This window comes from Vulpes lagopus, chromosome 3 (assembly GCF_018345385.1).
Source record: "Vulpes lagopus strain Blue_001 chromosome 3, ASM1834538v1, whole genome shotgun sequence".
Taxonomy (NCBI): Eukaryota; Metazoa; Chordata; class Mammalia; order Carnivora; family Canidae; genus Vulpes; species Vulpes lagopus.
This window is the reverse complement of record NC_054826.1, coordinates 135,002,487-135,011,366: the sequence shown is the minus strand read 5'-3', so window position 1 is coordinate 135,011,366 and position 8,880 is coordinate 135,002,487.

Genomic DNA, 8,880 nt, shown 5'->3' with positions numbered 1-8,880 from the left:
AGTAAAGGATGTGATTATTTTTCTGATAATAGTTGAAAAAACAGGTTACATAGATACAGATGTTTCCAGGTAGGTATGTATGATAGTGTGACTCTGTGGAAGTTATAGAACTAATAATTAATGAGAATAGGTTAAACCAAGAAGGGGTCCTGCTTAGTGAGGGTTGATCATATTTGGGCTAAGTTTAATGGAACAATTAGCATTTGGGTGATGCAATATACTGGCCGTCACTTCTATCTCAAAGCCAAATTCCATTTCTAATTGTCTCTTATGATCTAAGCCAGACCCAGAAAAGAATCGCAAGGTCTTTACACAATAATGCTGAATTTATTCTAAAGATTAAGTTACCTTAACAAGTGAAATAATTTTTCCTCAAATTAAAAGCTACTGCACTGTGTTTTTTCATGGAAGACACAGTGGCCACCCCACAGTCGTTTTGAAGGGTTTTAGGAATATAGGGACATGTGATTGTCACATCCCCAATTAGATTAGCAGTGGGTATGATTTCTTTTCAATAGTGGCAGAGAAAGATCTCTTTACCACCCCCACCAAACTCCTAGTTCCAATAAAGGAATTCTACAGTTGTACTTCAAAATTAGCAAATAAACATAGGAACTTGCCACATCTGGGTGACTGTTGGTTATAAGGGGGTAAATAAAAAGTAGACATCTGGAAAATATGTTATCAATTAAGCTGTAAGAAAGATGAGTTGGGAAATAAAGATTGATTTATTAACACCATTTTGTCAGTAAATTCTACATTTATAAATATGATGCTACAATAGCCAACCAATATACAATGTAATGTAGGATGAATTCAGAATTTGCATTCCTAGTTAAAATTTAGTCTTACTCAAATAGAGAAAAACAGAATGAAAATAAACAGGGAATTATTATAATTGTACATTCAATGATCAATATGTCAATGTACTGGTTTTCCAAGATGCCATTAAAAAGGGTGATGTTTCAAGTTAAACCTATACAATTTCGGAATCCCTGGGTGGCGCAGCGGTTTAGCGCCTGCCTTTGGCCCAGGGCGAGATCCTGGAGACCCGGGATCGAATCCCACGTCGGGCTCCCGGTGAATGGAGCCTGCTTCTGCCTCTCTCTCTCTCTCTCTCCTCTCTCTCTCTCTCTCTCTGTGTGATTATCATAAATAAATTTAAAAAATTAAAAAAAAACTATCCAATTTCATTTGTTCTCCTTAAGGTCATACTTTGCCAAGTGGTATGAGGGCCCATCACTATTGTCCTGTTGACTATTATGCAGGCCCTTGTAAGACATAAAAGGAAACAAAGTAGAAAAGAGGGAAGAGCACAAGGCTGAATTAGAAGATGTAGGTTTAAATCAAAGTACTATCTCAATCCAAGCACTTAATTCTTGGGAGGTGTTTTCCTCATTTGAAAAATGGACATTATAGAACTTATGCTGTGAATGTCGGTATGTTAAAAATCATATCAAAATGAGAACATCGGGCAGCCGGGGTGGCTCAGCGGTTTAGCGCTGCCTTCAGCCCAGGGCGTGACCCTGGAGACCTGGGATCCAGTCCCACTTCGGGCTCCCTGCATGGAGCTTGCTTCTCCCTCTGCCTGTGTCTCTGCCTCTCTCTCTCCTCTCTGTGTATTCTCATGAATAAATAAATAAAATCTTAAAAAAAAAAACAAAAACAAATGAGAACATGTAAATGTCAGTTATTTGAAAACTTTAAGTAAGACATTATTGTGATTATTTTTTACAGTCTATTCTTAGTGAAAAAATGCTATGGTTAAATATTTTGTTTGTGGAATACCAGAAAAAGAAAGATTACCCAATTCATATACCTACGTAATTGTAACTTAAATGCTTAGTCTGATACTGTCACTCACAGGGGTATTAAAAAATCTTAGACTTACTCACTAGTTCTAAATACCTCTCATAAAATAATATTTGAATGGGGGTTTTCCAAATTTCACAAGATTTCTGAGATCTTTGCCAAATAGCTGAAAAATTAGGGAGAAACATTTTAACTTACTGAAAATGTAATATAGAATTTTATACTTTGATCAGAATGATTTATTCACTATAAATTGAGAACATAGGTCATAGCTAAATTTTAGCATTTTAATTGTAATTCTCCAAGTGAATTTTAGTTAAAACACAAGATTATATTAATTTATTATGTATTAGTAGATAAATTCACAAGGTTCAGAAATTAGAAGCATGTCTTTCTCAGATTCATCTCTTTTGTTTCTTTTTTTTTTTATCCAGGAGAGAGAAAAAAAGTGTGTGGGAATTGGGTGGAGAGGAAGGACAGAGGGAGAGGGGGAGAATGTTAAGCAGGCTCCACACTCAGCACAGAGCCCAACACGGGGCTCAATCTCACAGCTCTGAGATCCACCTGAGGTGAAATCAAGAGTTAGATGCTTAACTGACTGAGCCATCCAGGTCCCTCTTATTCGCTTATTTTCTTGATAAACTTTGTTTTCAAAATACTTTTAGATTTACAGAAAAATTAAAGGTATAGGTTGAGAGTTCCCATGTATCCCACAATATTTCCTCTATCACCAATGTCTTATGTTAATATGGTACATTTGTCACAAATAAAGAATTACTATTACTAAAGTCATGCTCTATACAGATTTCCTTTAAATACCTACATCACTTCAGTGGCTCAGTGGTTGAGTGTCTGCCTTCAGCCCAGGGCGTGATCCTGGAGTCCTGGGATTGAGACCCACATCGGGCTTCCTGCATGGAGCCTGCTTCTCCCTCTGCCTGTGTCTCTGCCTCTCTCTCTTTGTCTCTCTGTCTCTCATGAATAAATAAAAATATTTAAATAAAAAAATGAATAAATATCTACATCTAGATACATAGCTTATGTCCTTTTTTGGTTCTAGGATCCAAGCCAGGGTACCACATTACATTTAGTCCTGTTTCCTTAGGCTTTTCTTTTCTGAAGATTACCTTGAGAGCTGAAGACTACTAAGATATTTTGTAGGATGTCTCTCTATTGGAATTTGTCTGATCTTCTTTTCCCTTCATAATTAGAATAAGGTTATAGTTTTGGGTGAGGAAAACCAAAGAGGAAAGGTGAAAGTCTCATCAATACACAACCTAGCATGATTTATCATGATATATCACTACTCATATTAACTTTGATCACCTGGCTAAAGCAGTGTTTTTCAGCTTTCTCCTGGTGAGCCACCAGCGGCCCCCCTCTCACCCCATGGCTTCTCCAGCCCACCTTTGGCAGGAGTTGTTACCTGGTAGCTACCTCTCCACTGTTTCCCCTAGTGTACCAGCCCTATAGCCTCACACCCTGGTCCCGCCAGGCCCTACGATGAGGTGTCTTACGAACAGCCCACTGGGTTCCCCAGGGGCTGGGCCTCTTCTCCAGGGTCATGATGTGTGATTAAAAATAAATAAATAAAATAAAGCTTTGCAAAAACAAAAGACTTTTTTTCCTTTTCCATAATGCATCCTTTTTTTTTTATTAAAGATTTTGTTTATTTATTCATGAGAGAGAGAGAGAGACAGGCAGAAGGAGAAGCAGGCTCCATGCAGGGAGCCCGATGTGGGACTCAATCCCATGACTCCGGGATCACACCCTGAGCCAAAGACAGATGCCCAACCGGTGAGCCACCTGGGCATCCCCATAATGCATTCTTTGAAAAGAAGTCACTATGCCTGCCCTAAGAAATAGGAAATTATGATCTACCTTCTTGAGACTGGAGTTTACACCAAATTATTGGAATTCTTCTGCATTGGAGATTTATCTTTTCTTCTCCATTGATTTACTTATTTAATTCATTTATATCGGTAAAGACTTACGGAAGATTATCTTAGGTTTTGTATTACAGTCCAGTACTACTTTATGTTTTTGAGTTTGAATTATTTCAGCTTTGGCTATTGGGAACTTTTCCACTTGGCTCCTCCATCATTGTGTGTGTGTGTGTGTGTGTGTGTGTGTGTCTGTGTGTGAGTGTGTATATTTAAATACTTCCTTACTTTCTGACATTATGAGATGCTCTAGGCTAATAGTCTATATTTTCTGCCTCAGCCCTGGAATCAACCAGGTAAATAGATCTGATTCCCTTTATTGAAGAATAACATTAGAGACCAGAATTTGGATCCAAGTATGCTTGTTGCTTCTGCAGTATCTTTGCAGGTAGGCACTGTGAACTGACAGAGAAAGGAATTATACATGAGTAGAGTAAGCTGTGGCTATAAACATATCTGTAAATATTTTTGCATGTAACCATCTGTATTAAAGTAAGCATTACTTCATACTAATGTCTCCAAACCAATTCATTATACATGGGTTATTTTAGCCTTACCCACCTTGATTATCTGTAACCTGTTCCCATCATCTGACGTCCTTTTACTTAATTGTTCAGTAATCCTGAGGTAGAAATTACTAAGATGGAACTTTCAAAAATAAGTTTGGACATATTAAGTCTTATAAAGCTATACTTGCTCACTCAATGGAACCCTACGAAATTTGGAATTCCTTTTTGGCATCTGACAGCTTAGAACAGCATCGTTCAATAGTTACACAATGTGAGCCACAACTGTTAGTCACATATACAGTTTAAGATTTTCGTGTAGAGGCATTAAAAAAATAAAAAAGTAGCAAGTGAAAAACAATACATATAAAATAAAATAACTATATATAATAAAAATATATAGTGGTTTTAGAATTGTCAGTCTTTACTCCATGGATAACAACTTTATCAACTTAAAATAAAGTGCTCATGAATGGTTTGTTTTGCTTTTAGTCTTATAGAATCCACTCATTTCCAGTACATTTTTTTCAGTGAGATGAATTTATACACATGCAAAAGTTACATTATTTTGTCATATTCTAGATTTCATCTTGGGATTCCTCTGTTCCTACATGATTTTTTTATTTGAATACATTGAGATTGACTGTCAGTGCTGAAAATATTCTAAGTGTTTTTGACAAAAGGTTAATGTCATGTGTTCACCACTGCAGTTATCATTCAGAATAATTTTACTCAGGACAGTTAAAAATCCTTTATGCTTTACTCATTAACTCTCTACCTTAAACTCTTACCAACAACTGTTTCTGTAGTTTTTCCTAGTCCAGAGTGTCATATAAATGTAATTAAAAAGTATGTAGTCTTTCACTATTAATATTCATTTAAAATACATTCATGCCTTTGCATGACTTACTACTTTGTTATTGCTGAATAATATTTCATATTTATCAACCTACCACAGTTTATTTATCCAGGAACCTATTGACGGATATCTTAGGTGCTTCTGTTTTGGCAATAATGAATAAAGTTGTTACAAATATTCACACATAGGTTTTGTTATTTTCAAATCAGTTAGCAAATACCTAATACAATTTCTGGAACACAAAGTAAGATTATGTTCAGTTTTCTAAGATGTTGAACTCTCTTCCAAACTGGCTGTATCATTACTGCTCAACATTCTCGCTCTTTTCCATTTCTTTGAAATGAAGCCATTTAAATAGATATTTAGTGCTATCTCACAGTGTTTTAATGTACATTTCTCTAATGACAGATGATGTTGAACATTTTTCCATATGCTATTTGCTTTCTGCATATCTCTTAGAAAAACATCCGGTCAGACTTTTTCCACATTACACAGTTAGATTGTTTGTTTTCTCATCATTGGGTTTTTATTTTATTTTTTATTTAAAGATTTCATTTATTTATTCATGAGAGACACAGAGCGAGAGAGAGAGGAAGAAACACAGGCAGAGGGAGAAGCAGGCTCCATGCAGGAAGCCTGATGTGGGGACTCGATCCCGGGTCTCCAGGATCACACCCTGAGCTGAAGGCGGCGCTTAAACCGCTGAGCCACCCGGGCTGCCCTCATCATTGGATTCTGAGAGTTCTTTATACATTTTGGATATATGTTATTAATCAGATAAATGTTTGCATATATTTTCTCTCAGTATATAGCTCAACTTCATTTTCTTAAAAGTATCTCTTGCAGTATGAAAGTTTTTCATTTTAATAAATAGCCAAATAATTTTCTCCCTTTTATGAATCATGCTTTTGGTTGTGTTCTTCAAAGTAGTGGTGAATAATTGTAGACATCCATGCTTTGTTCATGATCTTAGATGAAAAGCATTTTGTCGGGATCCCTGGGTGGCGCAGCGGTTTAGCGCCTGCCTTTGGCCCAGGGCGCGATCCTGGAGACCCGGGATTGAATCCCACGTCGGGCTCCCAGTGCATGGAGCCTGCTTCTCCCTCTGCCTGTGTCTCTGCCTCTCTCTCTCTCTCTCTGTGTGACTATCATAAATAAATACAAAAAAAAAAAAAAAAAGAAAAGAAAAGCATTTTGTCTTTCATCATAAAGTATAATGTTAGCTAATTATTCACTGAGGGACGCGTGGGAGGCTCAACAGTTGAGCGTCTCTGTGGGTCTTTCATGAATAAATAAATAAAATCTTTTTTAAAAAAGTTATTCTTGATATTCTTTACCAAATTGAGCAATTTCCCCTCTATTATTATTTTGCTGAGAGTTTCTGTCATAAATAGATACTGGATTTTTATCCAGTGCTTTTCTGCATCAACTAATGGGATTCTATGATTTTTTTCTCTTTAACCTCGTGATATACTGGATTACACTGATGTATTCTTGAATGTTGAACCAACCTTGCATACCTGGAGTAAATCCTACTTGGTATTGATTCATTTCATTTTTAATATGATAAATAAAAAATATATATTTAGCAAAATTCAAGTAAGTGTAAAACCTATTATAATTTTTAAGTACAATTTTATTAAATTTTAGACAGTCCCTCTAAGGGTCTCATTTATTATTTTATTATTATTTTTTAGGGTCTCGTTTAATATATGGATGTTTTAAAACTAAAAGGTAGTATTACTGGAGCACCTGGGTGACTCAGCGGTTGAGCTCTGCCTTTGATTCAGGTTGTGATCCAGGGTCTTGGGATCTAGTCCCACATCAAGCTCCCTGCAGGGAGCCTGCTTCTCCCTCTGCCTATGTTTGTGCCTCTCTCTCTGTGTCTCATAAAATTAATAAATAAAATCCCTAAAAAGATAAATAAAATAAATAAAAGGTAATATTATCATCATAGAATTCCATTACTGTAATTAAATTGATTAAAAGCTTATTACCAGGGCACCTGGGTGGTGTAGTCAGTTAAGTGTTCCAACTCTTGATTTTAGCTTAGGTCATGATTTCAGGATCATGGGATCAGCCCCATCTCAGGCTCTGAGTCTGCTTGTCCCTCTTCCTCTGCTCCTTCCCCTACTCTCACTCACTCTTTCTCTCAGATAAACAAACAAAAAAACAAATAAATATTTTTAAAATTAAAAAGGTAATATTACTATTGTAGAATTACATTACTGTAATTATATTGGTTAGGTTCATTTGGAAATTCAGAACCTTATATATATATTTTTTGTTACATGTATTTATATATTAGGCATTACAAAAACTAGAAAATGACGGTTGTAAAAGTATTTGCTTTCCATGTATCTCCAACAGCTAGCATCTCTACTGTGGTATTTACAAGGAATTGCTTTAAATAATTTTTTTGTTTTGTTTTGTTTTTCTCTTTTCCTTTGGGAGCAAAATACAATAGAACACCACGTAGAACATCAATTTTCCTTGGTTTGCTAATATTAACAAGTTTTTCCCGTATTTATCAAGAAAAATACAATTCCCTATACTTAGAGCCATTCAAACTAACAGTAGGAATTCTTAATGTTGATGGAACTATTGATCATACAAACATTAAAATTATGTCTCCTGTAGTAAATGCCAATAAAAGAGTTGTACATTAATCAGGAAATCAATAGATTTGTCTTTAAAAAGGCTACATTTTACAGGATGATGTTGTCAGAAGACCTAATGTTTGAGGGATCAGAAACTAAGTAACTAAGTGATTGACCTATATTTGACTTCAGGCTACTCTCAAATTGTATATGAAGAAATATAGCTGTTGAAACAAAATATAGGAAGCTGCTTATTTCTCATTCATTTAATTTGAGTAAAGGCTAGCTTATTATTGCAATAACCTTTACTTACTTAGTTTCTAAAACACTTACCTTGTATTTTGTATTATAATTCTGCTAATTGTTTGAAACTGGTTGAATATTTATGAGATCATTAATCACAATTTTCTGCTTTTCTACAAACCCTGCTATTATTTATTTTAGACTACTCTCTTTAGCCATATATGTTTAAAAATCTGTATACTGAATTTAATCCAAACTAAATAAGGCATGTAGCTGAATTAAAGTATTTAAATATTTTGGGCTAACACAATCCAAAAATAATTTTAAAAAGGTAATTACTACATCAAAGAAAGCTTCACATTTTCCTTCTAAATTATTTTTAGATAATTAATCTATTTATTCATTTTAAAGAAAGTAAATATGAGAATATTATTGTTATTATTATTATCATTGCATTTTGTTGTTTGGAATACTTGACTTTGTTTAATTTATAAGTCAATTAAGAACATTTTAAAAATATTTATTTATTTGAGAGAAAAAAGAAAAAAAGAAAGCAAATCGAGGAAGAGCAGAGGGGTCGGGCAGCAGGTTACCCTGAGTGCAGAGCCTGACTTGGAGCTCGATCCCACAACCCTGAGATCATGACCTGAGCAAGTCAGACACTAAACTGACTGAGCTACCCAGGTGCCCCAAGAGCATGTTTTTGAAGCATAATGATCCAAACTGTAATAGTATATAATTCTTCAAATGATGCTTTTTCCATAATGGGAGGTATTCTATCAAGATTTATAGAAAGAAAAGTAAGAACAACAATAAAAACAGGGTCAAGTTAGGGTTCCTTTAAGTTTTCCTAGAAATTTTTAGGTTCTATAATTGAAATTCTTAGTGGTATTGATTTCAGTGTGTGTTTGTGTGTG